A 12,548-nucleotide genomic window follows, 5' to 3' on the forward strand; every position below is an offset into this window, starting at 1 on the left:
TATAATGAAACCACTATTTTTAGCACAGTAAGAAGATCGGCAGTTTAAGACATTAAATTCACAAGCACGTTGATTATTCTAGCACACACAACTAATATCTAACACAAATACTGTTGTGGCAAATTCTAAGTCCTCAAATCGGGTCTCAAAGAAATCTCTCAAGAGTCGAAGTTCCAGGTTTCAGAAGAATACATTTTATTGACAAGCAACAAAGTGAGATGCCAGCTGGCCATCTGACTTGCAATGGTCGAACTTCAGGTCTTATACCTTTTCTTATCACTAGGTAGCCAATCAGCTATTTTTCTCTTTTTGCTCCCCCTCAAGATCTTGCTACCGTTAGAATCATCTTTCCCGGAGACATCTTTCTATTGGTGGAAACATTTTTGGCCATACCCATTTTTAAAAAATATCTCGGGTCACATGATTCTCTGCACCTGCAGTGTTCTAGTGCCATCCATCATTTTTAATTAACGTTTTTAGTACCATCTTATTAACTACCTATACACATCTTCTCTCTGAGCTTGTTAGGTACTTTTCCATCCTCACAGACCCTTTGACCTAATTTAACCTGATTTATCCTGATTTAACCTGGTTTCTGACTGAGACACAGCAATACAGACTTTTACATGAGGCAAAGGAAAATCTCCAACAATACACAGAAATGCAGAAAGAAAGTGAGGGAACAATATGTGCACTTTATAAGATCTAACCTGAATGAACCATCAATCATTAATTTGACCCTTCTATCGTTTTTTAGGCGCGGTTATTACATTTAATATCAATGCACCAGTTCAGCTAAAATCTAGAGGTATTACTTTCTTTTGTTGTTTATGTCTTTGATGGGGATTCTCTTCTGTGGCGTTTCTGTGGGATTCTCTCCTTTACTGAAAAGTGGTTTCCCAGGTTCGTTGATTCGCTCTGTCTCGTTGTGTCTGGGAAATCAATCACGTTCTGGTGTGTTGGACGATGAATGGAAATGGAGTCTCGTGGATGAAGTTTAAAGCGGGCAAGTGTAACGGATATAGGCCAGTAAGAGCTGTGCATGTAAACCTCACTCTCCTGGCCTCGAGGCGCACTAGAGACTGTGGTCTTTAGCTTGTTAGCTCGCCCACCTCCCACACCGGAGACCGCGCTTCAAATCCCGCTCGAGAGGGTCGAGTAGGACTGGTTACGCAAAGACTATGGAATCATTGACTGAAGCTTTGCAGCAAAAACTTAACTTAGAAAGGGAGACTCTCAACGGCAAAGAAAATAAACTAAGTGAAGAAAGAAAAGTAAGTGAGATGAGAGTAGTTAGATGGATTTTTTACTGAGTTTTTAAACTCAGATGTTTATCTAACACTTTGGAGGAGTTCTGACCAATTAGACATTGTTTTTAGTTCAGGGTGTGACTATTTCTCCTCCTCTCACATAAATTACATGTTATCTGACATGTTACAACACATGTCAAGTCAATTCACCTTCATTTATGTAGCGCTTTTAACAATATGGACTGTTTCAAAGCAGCTTTACAGTGATAATAGGAAATGAAAGTAACAGAGATTGTTTGGCTTTACAGCAGCTCTAGAATAAAGTTATTGTCCAGCTAAAATTAGTTTTGATCGATTCACTTCCGTTGCAAAGATCATTAGTTATTAACTTAGGGGCCGCTTACATGACACCGTTCTAACAGAAAACCCTTAACGCACTCCGGCCCGCTCATTCGCAGAATAATTTATCGCTTCCGAGTAGCCATGTGAACCGGAACTATATTGACAACATTTTATCTGTACAGAGGTAAAGGGAAGGAGAAGGGGCCTTCACAGGGGAGAGACTAGTTGACACTTCAGGACTGCGTTGTCGTCGTGTCCAGGCGCAGGTCCTTCATCAGATCTGGATCTGGTGAACTGCGGTAAACCTCGAGAGACTAATATTAGCGTAGACGCCATTCTTCTTATGATGTAACGAGTACATCAGGATTTATGGGGAGTGTTCCCGGTTCCGGCTGACCTAATCTATGTAGCCTAACATTGAATTGTAGAAGTTTATAATGTGTTTACTCTCCATCATTTATCTCCTGTAAGATGCCAGGAGTTATGTGACTTATTACGTAGTTTTCCTGAATTATTCAGTGATGCGCCGTCGCGTACGGATTGGGTTGAACATGATATCGATGTGGGGGACGCAAAGCCTATTAAGCAGCATTTTTATTGTGTTGCACCTGAGAAACGGGAATTGATGGAGAGGAAAATTAAGTATATGCAGGACCACGATATTGCAGTACCTTCATTTTCTGATTGGGCTTCCCCATGTATTTTAGTTGGAAAGTCAGATGGTACTGTGAGATTTTGTACGGATTTTCGCAAAGTTAACGTCTTAACAAAACCAGACTGTTTTCCTTTGCCCTGCGTCGAAGACTGTGGACCAGGTTGGTTCAGCCAAGTTCGTCAGCAAGTTTGACTTGCTGAAGGGCTATTTGCACGTGCCTTTAACCAAGAGAGCGCAAGAAATTTCGTCTTTTGTCACTCCGTCAGGGTTACATTCTTACCAGGTCATGAGTTTTGGCTTGCAAAATGCTCCGGCGACTTTTCAATGCCTCATGAACCGAGTAATTTGTGGTCTTGAGGGTGAACTTGGTCAAATGCGAGTTTGCGAAGGCGACAGTAACGCATCTCGGAAAGGTGGTGGGGAACGGCGAAGTGCGTCCGATGCAGGCTAAAGTGCAAGCCATCCAGAACTTTCCTTCCCCAATGACAAAGAAAGAGCTCATGAGGTTTTTAGGGTTAGTCAGATATCATCAATCTTTTTGTCGCAATTTTTCTACTGTGGTGGCACCGCTTACAGACTTGTTAAAGGGTAAGACAAAGTTTATCTGGTCTTACAGTTGTGAATTGGCTTTTGAGAATGTGAAATCCTTACTGTGTTCAGCGCCCATGCTTATGGCTCCGTGCTTTGACAAACCTTTCTCGTTCCACGTCGATGCCAGTAATGTGGGAGCTGGAGCTGTCCTTCAGCAATCTGATGTGGATGGAGTAGATCATCCAGTTCGTTTCTTTTTAAGAAAGTTTAACTAATACCAGTGTAATTATTCTGATGATTTAAACCATGCTAATGCAATTTCACTAATGCCAACATCATTTTCGAGTCTATTTAAAAGAATGTTGTGGTCAATAGAATCAAATGCAGCACTAAGATCGAGTAACACTAATGGAGAGATACAACCACGATCAGAAGATAAGAGCAAATCATTTGTGACTCTAATGAAAGCTGTCTCAGTACTATGGTACGGTCTAAATCCTGACTGGAAATCCTTGCAGGATTTTTCGTTCTAAAAAAGACATAGTTGTGTGGAATACTGCCTTTTCTAGTATCTTTGACAGAAAAGGTAGATTCGAGTTCGGCCTGTAATTGACTAATACTGTAGGATTAAGTTGTGTTTTTTTAAACAAGCGGTTTAATCATAGCCAGCTTTAAAGTTTTAGGTACGTATCCTAATGATAAAGATGAATTAATTATATTAAGAAGAGGATCTATGACCTCTGGAAGCATCTCTTTCAATAGCTTAGTCGGTATAGGGTCTAACATACATGTCGATTTAGATGATTTAACGAGTTTAGAAAATTCTTCCTCTCCTATAGCAATGAACGAATCGAATTTTTCCTCAGGGAGACTACAATGCACTGTCTGATGCGATACTGTAGTAGATGGTTGCATAGTTATAATTTTCTCCCTGATATTATCAATCTTGTAAGTAAAGAAGTGCATAAAGTCATTACTGCTGTGCTGCTTGGAAACGTCTGGGGTTGAAGCTTTATTTTTTGTTAATTTAGCCACTGTTTCAAATAAATACCTAGGGTTTTGTTTATTTTCTTCTAATAGGGGAATTATCACCCTACGTCACACAGCGTCACGCAGGTTCTACTGCGCATGTCGGGACCAAAAGTGGTAAAAAAAATTAGCTATTAGTATTATTCTTATCCGTATCCGTGTAATGATCAGCTGTTAAACGGGTCTTTCTGCAACCACGATGTGCGCGCATCCCGGATGTTTACAAACCTATAATTGGTCTATAGGGTTGAAAAATAAGCTGTACGCAATCGTGCTCTCTTTCCATGATATGCGGAAAAAAAAATTCTGGCTTAAGGGCCTGAGTGTGCTCGTTGTACCACGGCGTTGGACTATTTTCTTTAATCTTCTTTGAGCGCAAAGGAGCAACTGTATCTAAAGTGCTGGAAAAGAGAGTCAAAAGTTTGTTGCAATATCGAGTTCTTCTAAGCTATCTGGGATGCTGAGGAGATGAAACTGATCATTAATGTTATTAATAAAGCAATCTTTAGTGGCAGAAGTGATAGGTCTAACATATTTGTAGTCGGGTTTGAAGCCTTGGCTAAATGAAGTATACACGAGACTAGATAATGATCTGAGATGTCATCACTCTGCTGCAGAATTTCAACGGCATCAACATTGATTCCATGTGATAATATTAGATCTAGAGTATGATTACGACAGTGAGTAGGTCCTGACACGTGTTGTCTAACTCCAATAGAGTTGTCTTTAAACGCCAATCCCAATGCATCTTTTTCGTTATATTCATGTATATTAAAATAACCAACAATTAGGATTTTATCTGCAGCCAGTACTAACTCTGATAGAAAATTAGCAAATTTTTTGATAAAGTCTGTATGGTGGCCTGTATACAGTAGCCAGCACAAATCTCAAACTTGATTTATCATTTACACTAGACAGTGTTACATTAAGCACCAGCACTTCAAAAGAATTATATTTGAAACAAAATGTATCAGTAATTCTGAAGATATTACTATAAATTACAGAAACATGTTTATAACAATAATCTTGGGGGGTGGACTCATTTTAAGTAATGTAATCGTCTGGTTTTAGCCAGGTTTCTGTCAAACACAGCTATAATCTGTGATCATATCATTAACAATAAGTGCTTTTGAAGTAAGGGATTGAATATTCAGCAACCCGAACTTTATCATTTGTTAATTTGTATTATATCTGTTTTTTTATTTGTTGAACAGCAATTCAATTTTTACCCTTAAATTGGTTTGGGAGTTTTTTTTTGTATTTCCTAATTCGGGGAACAGACACAGTCTCTATATGATGATATCTAGGTAAAAGAGGCTCTATGTGATGGGATTTATCTGACCTCAGTGACGTGAGACAGCTAGCAGACGGTCGGTTTAGCCAGTCTGTCTGCTTCCTGACCTGAGCCCCAATTCATGTTTGAGCTCTAAGTCTGTGCCATATTACTAGCGAGAAGAGCGGCACTATCCCAGGAGGGATGAATACCATCTCTTTTCATCAGGTCAGGTCTGCCCCAAAAACTTTTCCAATTGTCTAAGAGCTAATTTGCTACATTGATCACAATATATCTGATATCATCTAATTTTGTCTGTCACACTGATCTGACATGGCATTAATCTAAATCGCTTTCACTCGCACTACACGCTAGCCAGTTAATCTGCCATCCATGCTTAGTCTTTTTTTTTTCTCGCGCCATTTACAAGTCTGTCAAACAACTGGGGTGAGTTGGAGTCATGTCATCTCCAGTTATTGTCACTTGCACTGCCTGCCACATGTATAGTATAGCCTTCTCTGTCAGCGCTGAGGGCTATACATGTGATAAATGCAGGGAGATAGTCAGGCTGACGGAGAAGATTTCAGAATTAGAGACACGCATCCAAACTTAAATAGAGGATAGTAAGAATGCAAGGGCTTTAAATACTGCTTTTGATGAAGCTGTAGAGCCCGTGCAGCAGAGCAACTGTGTGACTGAGACGGCATAGTTGCGGGACAAAACACTGCTGTTCCGTTCCGATTAGAACATCAAACAGGTTCTCCCCACTCAGTGACGCACCCTTTGAGAATTCTGTTGAAAGTGCCCAAGTGATTGGTGATTCTATAACACGGAATGTGAAATAGAGACACCAGTCAATTACAGGCCGATCTCAAATGTACCTTTTCTGTCAAAGATACTAGAAAAGATGGTATCCTCACAACTATGTTCCTTTTTAGAAAGAAATTATATCTGCGAGGATTTTCAGTCAGGATTTAGACCGTACCATAGTACTGAGACTGCTCTCATTAGAGTTACAAATGATTTGCTCTTATCATCCGATCGTGGTTGTATCTCTCTATTAGTGTTACTCGATCTTAGTGCTGCATTTGATACTACTGACCACAACATTCTTTTAAATAGACTTGAAAATTATGTTGGCATTAGTGGAATTGCATTAACATGGTTTAAATCATACTTATCTGACCGTTATCAGTTTGTAGCAGTCAATGAAGAGATGTCTCATCGATCACAAGTTCAGTATGGCGTACCACAAAGCTCAGTACTAGGACCATTGCTTTTCACTCTGTACATGCTACCCTTGGGAGATATCATTAGGAAGCATGGAATTAGCTTTCACTGTTATGCTGATGATACTCAGCTCTACATTTCTTCACGCCCTGACGAAACTTACCAATTCACAAAATGAACGGAATGCATAGCTGATATAGTGGGATGCAGCGGCGGTTTCTTCATTAGGGCGATCGGGCGACGCACCACCAAAGTGTGAAAGGGACTTTTTCAATCACAATCTCATTCAACCACAGAGTTACGCTATAGCAGTCACTCACTGTTCTAGAACTCACTGCCTCTGGATATAGTCCAATCAGCGCCAAGTCACGTTCTGTGGAGTACCGCCTCTGTTTGGGCGATTTCACTATGGCCGAAAATCGCCCAGAGTGTTCCCATAGACTTACATTCAAAGATTTTTTTTTCCGAACTGCAGACACTGCAATGCATTCTCTATGGGTTCCGGGAGGGCTCGCACTAACGTGCTTTCGTCATCATACGTAAACTTCACTTGTGCAGCGATTGCTGGAAACAAATATACCTCTAATAATATTTAGCCATAAGCTGAAGTGACATCTAATAATTTCCTCAGTGCATAACTTACATTTCACGGACATATTCTCCATCTGTAAATGTTAGAAAGTCAATATTTCCAGTTTGCTGTCATGAGGGGGCGAGCTTTCTGCAAGCTAAACTTCCGTGAACGAGCGCCGCTGCGTGCATGCGCGCCGAACAGACGGAGCGCAATAGAATAGGAGCGCAATAGGGGTTATGCGCAACATACTTCCGGGTTCAACAAAACAGATATAACTACTTCCGGTCGTCAGCTACTGAGGTAAACACATGCTGCGTCCCAATTCGCATACTATCCGTCCTAAATAGTATGCGAAACTAAATTTAGTACGTCCCAAATCGTAGTATGTTGAAATGAGTATTCCAAAGATACCCGGATGGTCTACTATTTCCGGTTAGAATTCGAAGTGCAGATCAATGCACACTCTAACGGCTAATATTGCCCACAACCCATTGCGTGCGGGAGGGAGGAGCTTTGCGCTGATGGTGGTGATGTAAAGGCAGTCGGATGCAGCAGCGGAGATGCGCCCTCAGTTTTTAAGTGTAAGAATTAAAATGTTTAACCCTAATTAAAGTTATATTTTATTGTCTCGTAATATTAATGGGTTTATGTTGTGCCAAAAAAGTACCGTGTTTATCTTGTAGGGTCCGATGAAGATACTGAGTGCCTCATTGCAGGCTACAAAACAATAAATAAAAAGGCTCTAGTGTCATGCAAGTGTCTTTTTTATGTATTTCTTTTGATGTTTCTGTCTGACTTATTTGTAGTAATACTGTGGCTGTACAAATGTTAACTTTATCAGTCCAACCAAAGAAACATGGTTACTACACTTTTACTATAGTAAAAGCATGGTTCATTTTCATCGGGGTATTTTTAAGTATTATACATAACTTAAGTATAAGATTAAGTATAAAATACGTTAAACAAAAGTTACACTATAAACTTTAAATATTTTAACTCAGAAAATAAGTAGCTTTCGTTACACACATTTGCACATGAACGTCAGAACCAGCAGCCTCACAAACGACCTGCGTTTGGTTGATCTACGACGACGCCCTGCTTCTCTCCTACATTTGGTAAAACACATTGTAAATGTATTGTGGAAAAAAATTATGGGAATAGTAAATAAAATTATATTGGATATATAACAATGAATGAAATGTCAAATGTTTTGTTAACAGTCGCGGTATGCGTAACTAGGCAACCACGTTCTCGTTTACGTTGCATGACGTCATCGAAGTATGTCCCAGAACGTGCATACTCTTTTGCTACACACTCAAAAGTACTTTTTCATCACAAAAAAAGTACATACTTTTAGGTCGTAGTCAGAGCCGGATTAACGCAAAGGCAAACTAGGCACGTGCCTAGGGCCCGATTGGCGGGATGGGGCCCAGAAAGAGGGACAAAAAAAAAAATATATATATATTTTTTACAAATGTCCTATCTACAATTTATTTCAATATTTATTAATTAACTAAAAATAGTGACGATGTTTATCTTAACCATAGACTGTTACATTACTGCAGTTAAACCAATTAATGTGTCCGTTACAAAGCGGGTGCCGGCTTCTGAAAGTATGTGTAACGAACGCATCCATCAGGTGCTGCGAGGCAAAAGCCTAATAAGCACACAAAGAAGCACAGCTCATAATGCAGGTGTGTGAGTTGTCGTCATCTATTTTGGAGTGATTGCAATGTATTCTAAATATTTTTGTACTGTAGATCAGCGTAATTTCTGGAAAAATCATTCACCGCTTTATTACGAGTTTAAAAGAGCGCGAGCGTCATTAACGTGCCCAGACGCGACGCTTTGAATTTGCGCGTACAATGAATAACATCGCGTCGGGAGCTGACTAGTAAAAAAGTTACAAAATTAAAAGACAAGACGTCTGTATTCTAAGTTAAAAAGCCAACACACTACAAATTTTTTAAATGTTTCAAATAAAGGATCTCATATCTATGGGTCTATCTTCTAAATGCTGCTGATGATTAGATTATACCCTGACATTACGCCAATAATATCAGTTTATATATTTTTTTTCTGCTCAGTAGCGATCGTGTCTTTCTCTTCCACTTGATTTGTGTATAGCATATTTAAGGTAGCAATGCAATATAAAAGCACTTATGCTCATCTACTGAAGTGGGATTCTGGAACTGTGAATAAATTGAATAAAACAGCAAAATAACAACAACAACAATAACATCTTCATTAAACAAAAAAGAGATTACCTTAGATAAAGTTTGATTAATATGTACATACAGTACCGGTAAAAGTCTGGACCCATTACTATTTTTTATGTTTTTGAAAGAAGTTTATTATTATGCTCTACAAGCCTGCATTTATTTGATCAAAAATACAGAAAAAAACTGGAATATTCAGCAAGGATGTGTTAAATATATAAAAAGTGATAGTGAAGACTTTTTTAAAACAACTTTTTAATAATCAAAAATCCTGAAAAAAGTATCACAGGTTATAAAATAAATATTAAAGGAGAAGTTCACTTTTAAAATGAAAATTCTGTCATCATATACTCACCCTCATGTTGTTTCAAACCTGTATAAATTTCTTTCTTCTGCTGAACACAAAGGAAGATATTTAGAAGAATGTCAGTAACCAGACAGTTTTTGGGTCCCATTGACTTCCATAGTATATTTTTTTTCCTACTATGGAAGTCAATGGGACCCAAAAACTGTCTGGTTACTGACATTCTTCTAAATATCTTCCTTTGTGTTCAGCAGAAGAAAGAAATTCATACAGGTTTGAAACAACATGAGGGTGAGTATATGATGACAGAATTTTCATTTTAAAAGTGAACTTCTCCTTTAAGCACCATTTCTAACATTTGATAATAAATCAGAATATTAGAAAGTTTTCTGAAGGATCACGTGACACTAAATTCAGCTTTGCATCACAGAAATATAAAGTATAGTAAAATAGAAAACCATTATTTAAAATTTTTATAATATTTCACTATATTATTTTTCTGTATTTTTGATCAAATAAATCCAGGCTTGATGAGCATAAGAGACTTCTTTCAAAAACATTAAAAATAGTAATGTGTCCAAACTTATGTACTGTGTAAGTAAAAATATACTGCTTTTAAAATTAAATGTTGTATAAATAAAAAGGTTAGGAATCATATTTGTTTCAAGTGTTTTTTTATTGGGGGTGGGGGGGCCTCCAACTTGAATTTTGCCTAGGGCCTCCTAATGTCTAGAACCGGCCCTGGTCGTAGTATAAGTAGGCGAATTGGGACTCAGCCACAGTGTAGGAATGGCGACCTTTTATAGCCGGTGTTTACAGGAGCTACCCATTCTATCCATTTCAGATGTACATCGTATTGCCAAACGGACTTCCAGAGCCCCGAGTACTCCGTTAGATAAAGGATTTAAGTTTTACGCCTCCTCATTTATTCATGATTATGAAGGTATGTAAGTTAGTATGTAGCTTTTGCTAATGGCACCCGATGTAGAGTTAGCTAACTATCAGTAAGTTAGTTTAGACTTGTATGCTATCATAGTAGTTTAACCTTTTTTATACTACAGGGCCGTTGAATGCTTGAATCTGATTGGTTGACGAATGTTCTAAGGTGTGCATTATTTTCAGGGAAACGCACGGCTAAAGTAGTTCCAGGCAGGTCTTGACCGCATTACAGTTCCATATCACTTCGCGTAGTCAACTGTAATAACGGAAAATAGGATACAATTCATAACAAGAAAAAGCATTTCGCCCCATGCGCTTGATCTGCAATTTTCAATGTCTAGCTTCACAATCAATAGAAACATGTTGTTTAATTTGAATAAATAAACTATAAAGTCCTATCTATAATCAATAGAAAATTAAACTGAATATAGGCTAAATAAATGGATAGTCCTGCAGCACGGATTTTTATTGCAGATAATTTAACAAATCAATAATTATTGATAGGCCTACTTGTTAAAAGGGCTTTGGGTTTCATTTATTTGGCTAGTCTACTGTCATCTGTCAATAATAGAAAGAAAAAAAAGAATTAACGAATTAATTAAAACGAATTTAATTAATTAATAAATAATAATATTGACGCACATGCTTTTCTGTCTCATTATTGCACCATCTCTCTCTAATAACTGCATTAATAACTGCATAAAGCCGGGAACACACTTTAAGGCCGGTTATGAATGTAATTTGATACTTATGACTGATCATGTCCAAACGCGTGTTCAGCGCGTTCAGTCTGTGTTCAAAGTCGGTGTTTAAAATCTGCTGCAGTCGATGAAAACAGTCAGAGAATGTGTCAGCTAGTCGTGTGTCCCCAGCATTAGTCTGCTATCAGTGGCTCAAACCTCCGTTACTAACTCTGAAATGACGTTTTGGAATTAGCAACGGAGGCATGGGATTAGATGCGTAAGAAATTAGTCCTACATACAAGAGCATATGTTGTCTGGGGCTATATGCCCCTGGTAGGGTCTCCCAAGGCAAACAGGTCCTAGGCGACGGGTCAGACTAAGAGCGGTTCAAAACCCCTTATGATGCCCAAAAAAAGGAGGACCGTGACGTCGCCCGGTATGGCGCAGCCGGGGCCCCACCCTGGAGCCAGGCCCGGGGTTGGGGCTCGTATGCGAGCGCCTGGTGGTCGGGCCTCCCCCCATGGGGTCCGGCCGGGCTCAGCCCGAAGGAGTGACGTGGGGCCACCCTCCCGTGGACCCACCACCTGCAGGAGGGACCGTAAAGGGCCGGTGCTAAGTGGATCGGGCGGCAGTCGAAGGCGGGAGCCTAGACAACCCGATCCCTGGACGCGGAATCTAGCTCTAGGGACATGGAATGTCACCTCTCTGGCGGGGAAGGAGCCTGAGCTTGTGCGTGAGGTTCAGAGATTCCGACTAGAGATAGTTGGGATCACCTCTACGCACGGCTTGGGCTCTGGAACCACACTCCTCGAGAGAGGATGGACTCTTCACCACTCTGGAGTTGCCCATGGTGAGAGGCGGCGGGCTGGTGTGGGTTTGCTTATAGCCCCCCAGCTCAGCCGCCATGTGTTGGAGTTCACCCCGGTGAACGAGAGGGTCGCTTCCCTACGCCTTCGGGTCGGGGATAGGTCTCTCACTGTCGTTTGTGCTTACGGGCCGAACGGCAGTGCAGAGTACCCGGCCTTCTTGGAGTCTCTGGGAGGGGTGCTGGAAAGTGCTCCGACTGGGGACTCCATCGTTTTACTGGGGGACTTCAACGCCCACGTGGGCAGCGACAGTGACACCTGGAGGGGCGTGATTGGGAGGAACGGCCCCCCTGATCTGAACCCGAGTGGTGTTCTGTTATTGGACTTCTGTGCTAGTTACAGCTTGTCCATAACGAACACCATGTTCAAGCATAAGGGTGTCCATCAGTGCACATAGCACCAGGACACCCTAGGCCGGAGGTCGATGATCGACTTTGTGGTCGTTTCATCCGACCTCCGGCCGTATGTCTTGGACACTCGGGCGAAGAGAGGGGCGGAGCTGTCAACTGATCACCACCTGGTGGTGAGTTGGATCCGATGGCGGGGGAGGAAGCTGGACAGACTCGGCAGACCCAAACGTACTGTGAGGGTCTGTTGGGAACGTTTGGCCGAATCTCCTGTCAGAGAGATCTTCAACTCCCACCTCCGGCAGA

The sequence above is a fragment of the Leuciscus leuciscus genome (genome assembly GCF_965113295.1).
Source record: "Leuciscus leuciscus genome assembly, chromosome: 14".
Classification (NCBI taxonomy): Eukaryota; Metazoa; Chordata; class Actinopteri; order Cypriniformes; family Leuciscidae; genus Leuciscus; species Leuciscus leuciscus.